Source organism: Xyrauchen texanus, chromosome 2 (genome assembly GCF_025860055.1).
Source record: "Xyrauchen texanus isolate HMW12.3.18 chromosome 2, RBS_HiC_50CHRs, whole genome shotgun sequence".
Classification (NCBI taxonomy): domain Eukaryota; kingdom Metazoa; phylum Chordata; class Actinopteri; order Cypriniformes; family Catostomidae; genus Xyrauchen; species Xyrauchen texanus.
In genome coordinates, this window is record NC_068277.1 from 48,164,504 (window position 1) to 48,178,840 (window position 14,337).

Genomic DNA, 14,337 nt, shown 5'->3' on the forward strand with positions numbered 1-14,337 from the left:
ACGAATGGTTTTACAACCATGATATTTGCATGATAGCACGGGAAGTCGGAATGTTGGTTCTGAATGTTCCAGTACTCTGACATCAGCCCCATTATGCAAAGTTACTGAGGAGCGGCATCTCCCATCAGACATTTGTACGTGCTGCCATCTCAAGCACTTTGCATTTGCTGCATGGGAGACCTGGGGTGTGTCTCATCTTGTCCTAGCTCCCTATGTCAAGAATCAGTATATCTTGGCAAACATGTTGATCCGCTGAGCATTGGGACACTCATGACTCAATTACCTGCAACAACATTGTAAGGTTCCGCTTTTAAAAGCAGCTGCAGCATCAGCAACATCGCTGTATAAATGAAACTTGTGTGTTTTCATTGTAGATTTTAAAACATACATTGTTATAATGAAAGATCAATGACATAAATGAAGAAATAAACATACAAGCGAGTGTATTTTTCATCTCTTTCTATAAACTTGTATATTAAAAAGATTGTTTCCCTTTCATGAAAATTATGGATGAAAGATTCTCTTTTAAAGAGAAAATAAGGTTTTGACCTCTTATATTTACACTGGTGCTCGTCCTCTTTGACTTAGACTTCAGAAGAAATAATGATGTTTTCGCCAAGGGAATATAGAGAGCAATGATGCACCCTGGTTTTTATGGTGCATTATGGGAATTTTTAGGAAGCAAACGTTTCAGTGCACTGGAATGATTTTGCAATTGAGACAGCCCTAGAAATGTCAGACTCACTGATCGGTGGCCTGAATACAAAACTAGAGAGCTGATTGAGATGCACTCTCAGGTTCTCGTCCCACGTTGAAACCAAGAAGTAATCGCTTACAAATAATCTGTGACAAGCACAATTCGGGGGTTCCATTTTCCCTCTAAGGATACATTTTTACTCCACTGAGGGTTAGGTTCAGGGTTGGGATGGGGTTTAGGGGGTAGATTTAATAAAATATGTATTCCTCTTCACTGTAATACATCCTTTAAAGCTAAAAACAACTAGCTTTACAACCTGCTTTGGCGCCTCCTTGGCAGGCACTTCACCCAGAAACTGGAGCTCACATGTGCCCTTACAATCAAAAACACTTCATGCTTCGGCCACTTGGAGCAATGCTTCAAATTTCTGTAATTACAGACTAAGTGTAGCATAGGGGTGTCCGATTTAGAGTTTTTTGGAGTCGACTCCGATTCCCTACTCCAGCCGTTGAAGTCTCTACTCCATATATTTTTAAGCAGGATTGTGTCAAAATTGAGGGCCGTAACAAGGGGGTGGCCATTAGCGGGCAGTACCTTCCCAAGTGACATATTTTCACCAATGGACACCTGCAGGATTTCTTCTGAGGGTACTCACAGAAATCTGCCCAATACAACCTTATTTCTGGGGGGTCCAGGGGCATGCTCCCCTGTCAGATTTGTTTTGCAAAAACAACACCAAAGCATTCAATTCTGGTGACTTTGAGAGAAGCATTTTATTTCTCTCAAGTATGAATAGCATTCATGTAAATATTGGCTAAAAGCCTTTCTTCCAGTAACTGTTCAGAACAAATGTGTTCTCGCTCCAAAAAAAGCAAAACACACAACAGCAAATAGAGAAGAACGCAGGTGTCTCAAGACGCTCCTTCTGTTTCCCAGGTCAGTCAGAGTGCTCATGTTAAGCACAGTGTGTACGGCTGTACAGCTGCAGGCACCACAGTTTTCACCCACCAAAATGGCTTTTCAAGCATGAGAGGAAAATAAATGTAATTATAAAAATCATATTCACTCGTATAGCTCATTCAATCAATCTACTGCTTACTGCGGCTGATTGGTGCTCCGTGATTTGAAGTTTTTGTGTAACACCTGGTTGGTTTCTTCTACCCAAATCATAACCCTACCTGAAGTGGGATGGGAGAAGCTGACTCTACATGGCTTCCATGCTGATGGAAAAACAAATTGTGCATATATTCTTGTTCAATTCACTTCAATAATTATCAATAAGCATAGTATGGAGACATCATCAAATAAGAAAATAATTAATTTGGATAGTTGTTTTTAATGAAACATATGGCATGTGAAATAGCTTTTTATGGAATGTGGTAAAAATTTAAAAACAGCTTTTTAAATGGATTAAATAACAGTGGGTTTAATTAAGATATTATGGTGTGGTCATTGCTTTGAAAAATATCACTAGCTTACCCATACATTTAAGATAATAGTGTTTCCTATTACATATGTTCTGGCAATGGCCTTGTGAAGATTGCAGTCTTTATCGCACACTAAATGTAGTTTTTATTTTCTCATATGAGCTTTTTAAAATGTGTGACATGAAGACAAACTCCTGCTATTCTAACAGCGCACTTAGTACTGTTCAAATTAGTCCAATTTAAAGACATTGCGTAACTTTACCTTAAAATGATCGGTAATAATGTCATTCCTTATTGCTACTCACATCCAATATTAAGAAGGAAAATAAATAAAAACAGGCTGGGTGGGAAATAAGTTATTTCATTGTCAAATAGAAACTAGACAAATTGGAAGAATTCCCTTCTTCAACCACTGCCCCATGCATTGATGTAATAATACACAGAACCAAAAGTTAGAAAATCTGTCACTCACCCTCTCTCTTATCTAGGGCAAGAACTAGATAAGATGCATGGAGTGACGGTCTTAGACTTAGAGGCAACTGAGGTTCGTCCTCCGCCAGGCCGGATTGAGGCAAGTCACTAGGCCACAATGAGGATCTAGAGTGCATTGGCAATGGGCATTCGAATTTGGGTAGAAAAAGGGAAGAAACAAATCTAACTTAATAAGTACTCAAATGCTATTAAGGGGGTCTTTTACCTTGACACGAGGAATAAAAATGTCCTTGATCTTTTGACATATACAAAGTGATTGCACTATAAATACATACTGTAAGTTTCAGAACTCAAAACTTCCTCCTCACAGCAAAAAGAGCATTTGTTGAAACCAAGCTGCCAAAACAACTCCCTCTTTACTTCCTCCACATTGTGATGTCACACTGTGGTAGACATTTGCATCTGACCGCTTCCACAACTATATATCAGTGCATACTTTACTGTTAATTATTTCCGTAACCTTCCCAGTTAGTGGTGAGCAGTGAGATGGCATGGAGAGAGAAAGTCAGTCAAGAGCAGGGAGCCAATCATAGCAGTGGGCGTTTACTGCCAAGTCTTAAAGGAGAAGCAGCACCAAAACCATGTTTTACAAATATAGGACTGTTTTATGTGCAAAAACTTTACTATTATTATGAGTGATCATTAAGGAACATTTTAAAATAAACATTTTAAGACATGTCATGACCCCTTTAAGAAAAGTCAGCCTAATGTTTCTCAATTTACTGTAAGATTATTGACAGTTTTACAGGTAACATACTGTAACAAACCATTTTGTGGTTTGTGTGTTTCTTCAAAGAGTTTTAAAGGGTATCAGTCCAGTGTTCTTGGGAGGTGGGTCATGTGAAAGTTGCTCTCTTTTCTTCCTGGGACTGGGTGAGTGGGTGAGTTCACACAGTTTGTCTGGGCACAGATTCTTTTGTGGACACATCGTTCCCGAGAATTGTATGCCATGGGCATCTGCCTTAAAGTTGCCTAAATAATAAACTTTTAAAACGTTCCTGAGACTCTTGTGTGCTTCTGTCAGGATCCTGACATTTCAGGTCACTACAATATTTATAGTTCTTTTGTGACACCCATGTCTTGTCTCCTTGTGTTATTTCAACACATGACTTCTGTATTAGTTCTCTGGCCATGTGCTCTCCAGCCAGTTTGTTTTTTTTTTTTTTAAATGAATCCCTGCCCCCTCGTTTGTCTTGTTATCAGTTCAGCATTGCCACCGGTCTCTCCTGTTACATCCTCATTTCGCCCTCTATTTAACCTCCCTGTGTGCTCTGTCATGTGCCAGTTTGTTTCCCTGTCTATGTGTCCTGTCAGTCAGTTATTGTTTCTGAACCTCATATGGCCCAGCCAGCCAGCCAGTCTGCTCGTCTCCCTTTTCTGGCACTGAGTTTTCTTGTCCTTCATGGGAACTTTGAGTTTGTTGTTTTTGCTTTATAAAGAAACCTTTGTTGATCTCTGTGATTGAACCCTTACCCATTCTCTAATACAGATAGCTTCTTTGAAATGCTACATACAAACACACGTGGACCAACACCCTGTGAACACAGATTTTTTTGCTGTTGTAATCTAGGCTTTTATTATAATTGTGCATTTACATTCATACAAAATCCCTTTAATGGGATAGTTCACTCCCAGATGTATATGACTTTCTTTCTTCTGCTGAACTCAAACAAAGATTTTTAGAATAATATTTCAGCTCTGTAGTCCATCCAATGCCAATGGTTACCAAAATGTTGAAGCTCCAAAATGACCTGACAGGTATGGGTGAGAAACGGATAATTATTTAAGTCCTTTTTTACTATAAATCTTTACTTTCACTTTCACATACTTCATTATTTGTTTTTGGCAATTCACATTCTTTGTGCATATTGCCTCCTATTGGGCAGAGAATTTTATAGTAAAGAGAAGAGAATTTATAGTAAAAAATTACTTAAATATTGATCTGTTTCTCACCCACACCGATCATATCACTTCTGAAGACATAGATTAAACCACTGAAGTTGTGTGGATTGCCTTTAAGCTGCTTTTATATACTTTTTGGACCTCAACTTTTTGGAGTCAATTCTGACAAAATTTTTAGCCACTATGCCACACCAAGGGCAAACTGGCACCTGGTGTTTTCCTGGTGGGCCGCTGGGTAATTTTGGCCAGCCCGCTGCTACGCAAGTACCGGCCCGTCCTACAGGCGATATAGGTGGCCAGCATGGGCTCCAACATGCCCACACGAAATCCATAACAAAGCGAAAATTCAATGAACTCTGCAAGGTAAAGCCAAGACAATGGCTTTTATTATGAAATATTGTAATGGTTTTTATTTTGAAATTATTTACATATTTTTTACACATTTACAAGCACACATCCATAAGAGTGCTAGGAATGGGCGGATCGATCCTAAAAGTATGGATACTTCCGATACTGATGTTGTATCAAAAATATCGATCCTCACACAAAAATATAGATTCTAATTTATTTATTTTTTAACCAGGGATATTATTCAAAGTCAAATAAAAAGGATTAGGCTATATTAGCAAATACTTATGCAGGATATATATATATATATATATATATATATATATATATATATATATATATATATATATATATATAAGCCCTCCTGAAATATGTGATGATACGTGTGGCCGCCAGAACACCGAGCTTTTGACCCGGAACTTGTTCAGTTTAATAACGCAATGCCACAGCACCGTTGAGTGAAATGTGTTTTATTATTATTATTTTTTTTAAATGTACAGAGATTCTCTCTAAACGCGCTCGGAGATGTACTGACTGGGGAGCACTGGCAAGACAGACTGAGCTTATCTACCAATCAGAACGTTCATTTCAGACTCGATTTGGATATTTTCCATATGTTTCGTTTCAGTAAGGGGCGGGATATTTCCAGCGTCTGACACAAGCTTCCCTGGAGAAACTAAAATTTGTCATTCTACACAGAAACCATATTTGTTTTACTACAGTAATATTTTAGTAGTAACCATGGTTAATTGTGTGGTAAGGAACTATGGTTTAACTATAGTTACTGAAGTGAAATTGTACATTTTTGAAAAGGTAAACAAAACTGAAGTCTACTAATTTTCTGTTCAGGCTAAAAAAATTTAAACTTGAATAATATCTAAAAATATATAATTTTAAATTAACCATTTTATTCCAAGTAATTGTAAAAAAAATATACAATTTAACAGAAGTATTGGTATCATATCGAAAAGAAAAAATGTGGTATCGTCCATTTGTAAATAGCGCATTAACTCTCAGGTGGATCCAGAGGTGTAGTGGTAAAAAAAGAGGTGGGTAAACTATAAATTCTGGTGGACCACGACGTGGTCACCCGGTAAGGTGGGCCAATGCCTACCGGTGTATGTGTATGCTGATGACATCGCTATAGGCTGTCATTTGATGGTACTACCAAGGGTATCACTGGTTGTTCCCTCATCATAGGTCACACAATCACTATTCAATTCATACATTAATCTAAGTTCTTGTTAAAGAGACCCAAGAAGGAATAATATGGTTGAAATCTATAAAGTTTACTAAATGACAAAACAGAGAGAACAAAAATATTTAAGAGAGATAGAGAGGGAGGCTTATATCCAGGGCTTCCAATGCAATGCACTTGTACATAATGATTAGGGATTTGGGATTATTTTCATAGTCGATTAATCTGTTGAATATTTTCTTGATTAATCAATTAGTTGTTTGGTCTATAATATGTCAGAACAATGTGGATCAGTGTTTCCCAAAAGCCCAGGAGGATGACGTCCTCAAATGTCTCATTTTGTCCACAACTCAAAGATATTCAGTTTACTGTCACAGAGGAGAGAAGACACTAGAACATATTCACATTTAACAAGCTGGAATCAAAGAATTTTTACTTTTGTCTTAAAAAATGACTCAACCCGACTAATTGATTATCAAAATAGTTTAGATAGTAAAATAGTGCAGATTAACAACAGAAGAATGAATCTGGTGCCACATATTTTAATTTTAAGAAAACTCAGTTTCTGTAATTAACAGAAGAAAGACAATATAAGTTCCATTTTGAACACAAAATAATATACAGTGGTTCTAAACACATAAATTTAACAGATTATATTCAGATGTCCATTTCAAACATCTGGCATTGAATTACAAAAAAGAAACCTAATCACAACCAGCTGCCTGTAATGAATTAATATCACAACAATGCCCAGAGTGCCTCTTTGTCCACTTGAGGTGATGGCTTGCAGGGGCGTGTCCATGTGTCTGTAGCTCCTCTGTGCTTTACCAGCCAAGATTTCACATACGCCATTGGGTTCCACTTTGACAATGGAGGACCATTCAGGTTCACAAACATCAACGCTGAGATGCTTTCGATCAGGAGTCTACATCTCAGTGGGCACATGATGATATTCATTAAGCTGAATCCTCGCTCACATTCTGCACTGCTCACAGGGATCAGGCTGAGAATGTTTGTGAGTGGGGACAAGTCTTCAGGTATCACACTAGAGTCGTCTTTGTAATCCCTGAAGCCCTAAAGCACTTTCCTTTGGTCAAGCCTGAACCTTAGTGTGAGCTGTTTGATGCAAGCTTCCCCATACTGCTCATGTAAGGGAACAGGCCAGTTTTCTGGATTGAGAACTTTAAAGTGATCAAGCAAATCTGTATACTGACTGGTGTTCTCAGCTGATACGCCAGGGTGTCTGCTTGAACCAGTGCTGAACAACCTGTCCTCCAGGTTCCCAACGAGTGACTGAAAGAACACTGAGGAGTCTATCTGTCTTGAAAAACATGCAAAAATTATGTCAATTTCGGTCTTGGTGAGTATCCTCTAAACACAGTCGGTTATGTCTTAAATAAGCATAAATCACACGTGACCGTATAATGAAAACAGGATCCGTGCACTAGCTCTTACAGTGACAGCAGCCATATGTGTCTGTCATTAATTTGGTTGTCAAAACAACAAAACATAGCTTTCATTTTAAGGAATCGGGATTAATAGCCTATGTATTTAATTTAGTCAGGACTAAAATACTACCCAGAGTTATTTTACATTTGTTTACTTTATTCAGTCTCTGTAGTATTTCTGAATACTAGTGTTAGACCTAAGCAAAAACTTTTCTCTTTATTGGTATCTTTATTCTATTGTATTTATTTGTGCTACTTTTATTCAATTTAATTCAAAGATTGAAAACAAGCTTCCTTGTGTTGTGTAAATTCTTAAGAACAAAATTACCCCATTGTAAAAATGCAATGAGTGAGCATACATTTAGGTGAGATAAATGTAATTAAAAAAAAGAAAAGTCTAAACCCCCCTCAAATTAAAAATTCCCCCGATAAGAATAACCTAAGAGGGGATTCCCCCCTCTGAATGAAATTCAGGCCCTGCATCTGAGGTAGACTGACCACGAGCTATGTGTTTGTGAAACGAAAGTTTCTGCTTCTGTAGAAGCTATAGTTCTGTATGAAATCAACATTGTTACAAGAAAAACATGTTTTTATCATAGACTGTAAAAAAATAGTTTTTTATCCGAGCAATCTTATGGAAAAAAACTACACTACCCACAGTCCTAAGCTTAACAGCGACGCCTCTGATTGGTCCAACTTGCTGTTACCATAGAAACGTTTACCGTACCCACGAACGGCTATAGCGATAACATTAACTAGCTATCTGACTAACGTTACCAAAGGGAGCTTGTTGTCACAAACTTTCAGTGGTTTAAATGCCAGAGAATGCATATATAATTACATCCAGTTATTTATCTGATAATGTATCCTGAATTTTACTTGTAACATTGGATAATGGGAAAAGGTAGAGGTGACTTGTTGAGTCAGTGACATGAATCTAATTATCTATTAATCTAACCAAATTAACCTCAAAAACATGAAGTTTAGTACTGTTTTCCGAGCTCACTCACTTTGGGATTGTAGCCGAGGCCGTTTGCTGGCCTCAGGAGGTGGAGGACTGCTGTTTTGACGGCGCTTAAAAAATTGCCGGATATCCATTTTTACATGAGACGTTTGGGCTAGTGAGTGACGGATGAATATTGATGTAGTCTGCTGCTTCCTGCTGATTGGTCAACACTGACAGTAATGCAGCCAGGGTTTCCCATACGTTCATTTATTTGTGGCGGCCCGCCACAATATCAACGCTGACCACCACACATTGATTTTCGATTTATTTTTTTATTTTTTACTAAGCCTATTTAAAATCGTATTTGATTGCAGAGAGCCGTAGCGCATTCGCGCAGCACTAGGCTACCTCTCGCTCGTCTCTCTCTCTCTCTCTCTCTCTCTCTCTCTCTCTCTCTCTCTCTCTCTCTCTCTCTCTCCCGTAGCTACCTCTCGCGCTCTCTCTCCGTCATGGAACACCGCTGCATAAATCTGTCCAACACAGCACTGTCAGTTATTACTTATTAGCCAGTATGCAAGGAGCCTAGCTAATAAGGAGAGCTAAGTTATTGTTAGAATACAGCTGGATTTTTGAGGTCAGCACGCTGTATATAGCTGGTAGTAGTCAATATCGATGCACGCGCATGGGAAACACTGGCAGCAGCGCATTATGAAAGACTCCGTCTTAGGTTTAACAACCTATGAAACTAATAATGAACAATATGAAACTAAAATGACATAAGCTTAACTTAAAATGGCTTAGGAACTATCTATTTAGAGGTGTATAAACGCAATTTAGAGGTGGATAAACCCACTTCGGAGGTGGGTTTGGGTACAAGCTATTTCCAAATTTTGAGAGGTTCGTAAACAGCGTTTACGTGCGTTTAGCCTCTACTACATCCCTCGTAGTGATGTGTCGTTCATGAACGATTCGTTCATTTTGAACGAATCTTTAATATGACTCGGGACTACCGAGTTGTCTCAGAGAGTGATTCGTTCATTTTGTGTTGACCGCGCATGCGCGCAACATCGCATAAGGTACATGAAGTCATAAATGATTAGTTCATCTTTCGCGAGTCTTCGGGTTCGGCCGGGTCCGAGTCTTTCGTTCTTCCTGTCAGTCCCATAGAGACTATGCTGCTGTCAGTACCGGAAAGAGAAATGATTAGTTCGTCTGGTTCGGTTTCGGCCGGGTGCGAGTCTTTCGTTCTTCCTGTCAGTCCCATAGAGACTATGCTGTCAGTACCGGAAAGAGAAATGATTAGTTCGTCTGGTTCGGTTTCGGCCGGGTGCGAGTCTTTCGTTCTTCCTGTCAGTCCCATAGAGACTATGCTGTCAGTACCGGAAAGAGAAATGATTAGTTCGTCTGGTTCGGTTTCGGCCGGGTGCGAGTCTTTCATTCTTCCTGTCAGTCCCATAGAGACTATGCTGTCAGTACCGGAAAGAGAAATGATTAGTTCGTCTGGTTCGGTTTCGGCCGGGTCCGAGTCTTTCGTTCTTCCTGTCAGTCCCATAGAGACTATGCTGTCAGTACCGGAAAGAGAAATGATTAGTTCCTCTCTTCGGTTTCGAGTCGTTCGTTCTTCAAGTCAGACTCACAAACCCATAGCACTATGCATTTTGCATATTGTGATTTAAGTTATATGGTTATGCTCTGTGGCTTTATAGTGTCCTTTTCATTCTTATTTATTTTTTATTTATTTTTATTTAATTCCTTTTTGGATAGTTATCCAATTTTTTTTAAAGCATTGTTGGCAAAAAATAAACAAACAATAAACATCCAGTCAATATAGTGTGTACAGTGTTGTAATAAGCTATGTTACAAAGGTGTAGGTTTCATAGGTTTATTAAATAACTGCATATTTAAGTTATATACTGTGACTTTTCACAAAACAACTCGTAGACTTTTTAGGTGATTTTTTGTGGACTAAAAAACATAGTGAATGGAAAAATGCATGAATACTACATTCTACATTACTACATTCAATGTTATAGAAAAGAATCTTCATGACAGAAATTCACAAATACATATGAAAAAAGATACAATTTGAGACCAGAAACGTAACATGTAACTGTAAAAGTAAAAATCAAATAAAAAAACTAACTACAACATGTTTGTAAGAATGATGTGAATTATGAACTAGGTTAAGTATTTAATAGGGCTGTCACGTGACAAAAGAACGAAGGACTCAGACTCGAAAGATGAACTAATCATTTCTGTCTCTGGTGGATCTGATTATTTGACATACAAATCGCAATAATGGTGACAAACAAAAAACAACATATTAATATAAAATGAGCTCTGAATAATCACCAAATTACAAATATCTGCAAGTTACAACAAATACAATAACAGCAGTGTTAATAAAATCAGCAAACAATAAAGCTGTGAGCAGTACATGTTCATTTGCATAATTTATTCATAACGCAAAGCATTTTTGGGAGCAGAAGTGCAGCTTGCTGAATAATGCTCACACCTGATAAAAATGCAGAAATAAGTAATGAAAAATATATTTTTTTCATTGTGGCTATTTGAGTCTATATATTTCAACAGTCTATTACAAATAAAGACAACTGTATACTGTGACTTCACAGTGAACAGAACCAATAAATGACTGTAATTTAGCAGTGCTGTGTTGTGGAATCACAATAATCATCTCTATTTTTTATGTTATTTTATGTAATCAAATAATTTGGAATGTACTGTACAACAATTCATTCATAACGTATTGAAGAAGCAGGATTTTGACAAAACTAAATCAACAATACATTTATTTGTATTGATAAATGATGAAATGAGCTTGTTTGTATGTAGTTTACTTTGGAATTTATGCCCACTTGATACATCAGCACTTTGCAATCCAACATGTCTGAGCCTGTTTCACATCTCCAACATCTGATCTTAAGTATACGTTTACTCTTTCACATAAGTGATCCACCATCAGGTCCTCAATGGTGGATCACTTATGTGAAAAGTGGCAGTAAAGGAAGAATTTGGATTCAAACTTAAATGACCTTCATAATCTGACTATGAGACTATTTGAATGATATGTGTTGTTACATTAGTACAAATATCCACATCAGGTGGACAACACACAGGCATTACTCATGTAAACCACCACTTGCATGTGTAACTTAAGATACAAGAGCCTTAGGAGTTGTAGTTCCTTTGCACCCACACACACACACACACACACACACCAGAACCTTTGTAATCTTTGGTGTTTATGTAATTTGATCGCATCTGAGACATTCTGAGGAAAACACTTTCAGGCAGTATTTTGATAATTTGTTAACTTCTTTCAATGACAATTCTAGCATTTAAAATTGCATGAACACAAGGTCACATAATGTGATTTTAAAGCCATAGATTTCCTATGCAATGCTATGTACATTATAGGAATGTATATTTTGTCTGTATATATACACATGCAAGACTTTGAAAGGAAAGTGAGTGTACAGAAAGTACCCTCACATGAGTGTGTGTGTGTGTGTGTGTGTGTGTGTGTGTGTGTGTGTGTGTGTGTGTGTGTGTGTGTGTGTGTGTGTGTGTGTGTGTGTATGTGTGAGCGTGTATTTATCACTTTGTGGGGACCCTGCGGGTTTTACTATCCCCATAAGGATAGTAAAACCCGAAATTTTTGACCTTGTGGGGACATTTTGTCGGTCCCCATGAGGAAAACAGCTTATAAATCATACTAAATTATGTTTTTTGAAAATGTAAAAATGCAGAATGTTTTCTGTGAGGGTTAGGTTTAGGGGTTGGGTTAGGTTTAGGGGATAGAATATAAAGTTTGTACAGTATAAAAACCATTATGTCTATGGAAAGTCCCCATAAAACATGGAAACACAACATGTGTGTGTGTGTGTGTGTGTGTGTGTGTGTGTGAGAGAGCATGTATTTATCACTTTGTGGGGACCAAATGTCCCCATAGGATAGTAAAACCCGAAATATTTGACCTTGTGGGGACATTTTGTAGGTCTTCATGAGGAAAACAGCTTTAATCATACTAAATTATGTTTTCTGAAAATGTAAAAATGCAGAAAGTTTTCTGTGAGGGTTAGGTTTAGGGGTAGGGTTAGGTTTAGGGGATAGAATATAAAGTTTGTACAGTATCAAAACCATTATGTCTATGGAAAGTCCCCATAAAACATGGAAACACTACGTGTGTGTGTGTGTGTGTGTGTATGTGTTAACCATGTCTATGTATGTGAGATTAGTGAGGCTCAGAACAGATTAGTTAATTATAGACACCTGCCTGCTAAGCATGGAGACTGGAGTCAGGTGGATGAGCTTGAAGAGTGTGCTGGACAGCAACTGGCATGGTGCTGCACAGGGGGCAGCCAACAGATGTGACACCATGTGTCTATGCACATTCCCTGCATGTGGCCATGCACTACTGTCTTCACTTCCACAAAACAAGGGTTTAGTGCTTTGGTAGGTAACCAGCAGATACACTACAGATAGATTTAAACCAAGGATGCAGTGTTAGTATCTTGTCAGATCGGATACACCTGCAAATAGTCATTGTTTTGTCATTTCGGATTTGGCAGACCCAGTATTGTAAATTTGTAAAAGTAAATTTATTTGGGTTTTATGTCAGTAGATTGTGTGATTAGTCATAAACATGAAATATCACTGAGAAGGCCTCGGTTCTCAATGTGCTGTTAGATCTATGTTTTGATTGGATGGATCTCACAGATCAAGGAAAGCTTAAAGTGTCAATGCTTAGAGGTCATGAGAAGTCCCTGCCTATTTCTGTAATGTTGGACTTGTGTGCATGCAACTGGAAGGTCATAACAAGGCAAGATTGTGTTTCCATCATGTGTAGGCCATTATGACTATATGAAAGAAAATTCAAGGAAAAGATGTTCTTAGGCTAAATTAATTACAACAGTTTAACAGGTCATATACACTCACGGAACACTTTATTAGGAACACCTGTACACCTACATATTAATGTGATTATCTCATCAGCCAATCATGTTGCAGCAGTGCAATACATGACATTATGCAGATACGGGTCAGGAGCTTCAGTTAATGTTCACATCAACCATCAGAATGGGGAACATTTTTGATCTCAGTGATTTTGACCGTGGCATGATTGTTGATGTCAAACAGGATTGTTTGATTATTTTTGTAAATGTTGATCTTTTGGGATTTTCACACACAGCAGTCTCTAGAGTTTACTCCGATTAGTGCTAAAAACCAAAAACATCCAATGAGCGGCAGTTCTGTGGTTGGAAACACCTTGTTGATAAGAGAGTTTAATGGAGAATGGCCAGACTGGGTCGAGATGACAGAAAGGCTACGGTAACTCAGATAAGCACTTACTTGTAGTGAGCAAAATAACATCTCAGAATGCACAACTCTTCCAACCTTGAGGTAGATGAGCTACAACAGCAGAAGACCATATTGGGTACTTTATTAGGACCATCCTAAGTGCTCAGAGCATTTTTACACACAATGAATGCACATGGGTTGAAAAAACTAATGGACTGTTTTCCTTAGTTTATTAAGAATTTTTTTTGAATATCTACCATCCTCAGCTTTGTAAACCCAACTTCTTTGAATGAAAGGTAATGCTAAACAGCATCCCATATTATGTATTTATGCCATGTATCACTCTTTGATTTAATTTATTCATTCTAGAGCTCATTAAAGAAGATCAGACCAGGAGAGAAAGATGGATGGGGGTGAAACACTGAGACAGAGAGAGGACAAGGAGTCTCAAGCATTTAAGCTACTACTTACACATAATCTGGGTGCTAGACTCCTCCCCTCTGTTGCCCCGGGGAGCCCTTAGCAGCATCTCTTCGTCCATTTCACTAGTACTAATG